The 1,573-nt window shown below is 57.6% G+C and overlaps 1 non-coding gene across 1 annotated transcript; it reads left to right on the top strand.

Annotated features, from left to right (window-relative positions):
- Window positions 1–427: 427 nt before the first annotated feature.
- On the top strand, window positions 428–500 carry TRNAV-AAC. The gene has a single exon. It is a non-coding gene; the product is annotated as a tRNA-Val (tRNA).
- Window positions 501–1,573: the final 1,073 nt, after the last annotated feature.

Below are 1,573 nucleotides of genomic sequence, written 5' to 3'. Positions count from 1 at the left end.
CCAGACAGAAAAGCAGGAGGCCAAAAAGAAACCGAGCAGCTGCTGAAGTAGTTCAGTTGGGAGCGTGCTAGACTAACAGGCTCTTCTGTCCCCCTGTGTGCACGGGTGGGATGTTTTCTGAAAGTGCAGCAGTTCCTTTAACTGCCACGAGTCCCTCATTTCAGGCTATGCAGCAGGAAAAGGCAGCATGGGCTTCTGCACCGAGTTGGCCCACCTGACCTTTCATTCTTCTCTTGCTCTTTGTCAGCAAGGGGAAGAAAAAGCAGCTCTCCCTCAAGCTGGAGTCACAAGGGCGACGTAAGGATGACTTCCTGAGTGCCCGCTACAGTGCTCTGCTCTGCCAGCTGACCCTTCGAAGGGCTGCCACCACTTTCTCCAGGTTTGTCCATCGGTCTGTGCCAAGGTGAGCAACAGCCAAGCAGATGGAGTTTCTGTAGTGTAGTGGTTATCACGTTTGCTTAACACGCAAAAGGTCCTTGGTTCAAAACCAGGCAGAAACATGCTGGCTTCCTTTTCCCAGATCCCCTTGCTGTTCAGGAAGGCCTCCTCCTTCTCCTATTGGCCTGTCCGTGGGATAACTCCAACCCCTGCATGAGAGAGGGTGCTGACAGCAGTGGAGAAAGCACCTTGGCATCAGGCTGGAGAACCTAGAGGAGTGCGGCATGTTACCTTTTGGAGGCTTGAGGCTTGGCCTCCTCTGCCCTGAAAGGTTGGCCGGTGGAGGCCGGCTCTTCCTGCTGGCCTCCTCTGCGTGACTTGCCAAAGGAGGAAGTGAGGCAGGAATGGGGCAAAAGAGGAAAGTGGAGCAGAAGAAGGCAGGGCAGAAGCTAAGCGCCTCAGTGCGGCTACGTGGGGTTAGTAGAGCGTCACCATTCGATCTGCAAAGCTGGGGGAGGTGCGATTGGCTGCTGGGAGGCAGAATCCTGTGCCTGCCTCTTGGCTTCCCAGGGGTGGCTACTTGCAGCCCAGGAGAAGCGGGGTTCTGGGGGGACGGAAAAGCAGCAATGGCGAGGCTGAGTGGGCTCCTTTCTAGCCGACATGGTGGGCTGTGGGCTGTGGTGAGTTTGGGAGTTGCCTGTAAGCCATAAGTGGACTTGGTGCAGTGAAAACCGCTGCTCCATTCTGGCTGACCTGGGGGAGCCATTAATGACTTGGGAGTGGGGGCAGGGTGCTGGCTGTGAGCAAATGGGATCCAGAAAGCCCCATCCTGCCCCTCCAGGGGCCGAGTCTTCTTCTTCTCTCCTGCCCTGGGGAGCCCGGCCTAGAGCCTGCCCAGCATGCACTGCAGCTCGAGCATTACGCCTTCCTGTGTGGCCTGTGCTGGAGCTGACCCTGGACCCCTGTGGGGCACTGTTGGGGGAAATCCCGACTGCAAATAATTCTGGCCACAAGATCAACCCATTGGGTCGAATGGGGCAAGCTGGAGGCCTGGTGCCTTAGTCTGTGGGGCCAGCAGGTCAAGCCATTTTCCTGCATGTGGGGGAGGCAGCCGCTGTGGTTCGCCCTTCCTGCTCCCTGCGCTGCTGCACCCTAAAATCCCTGTCGGCCGTCAAGATGGGCTGGGAGCCTGGAG

This window comes from Mauremys mutica, chromosome 26, assembly GCF_020497125.1.
Source record: "Mauremys mutica isolate MM-2020 ecotype Southern chromosome 26, ASM2049712v1, whole genome shotgun sequence".
NCBI classification, from domain to species: domain Eukaryota; kingdom Metazoa; phylum Chordata; order Testudines; family Geoemydidae; genus Mauremys; species Mauremys mutica.
Note: the sequence above shows the minus strand (reverse complement) of the source record. Positions and strands in the feature narration are given on the sequence as shown.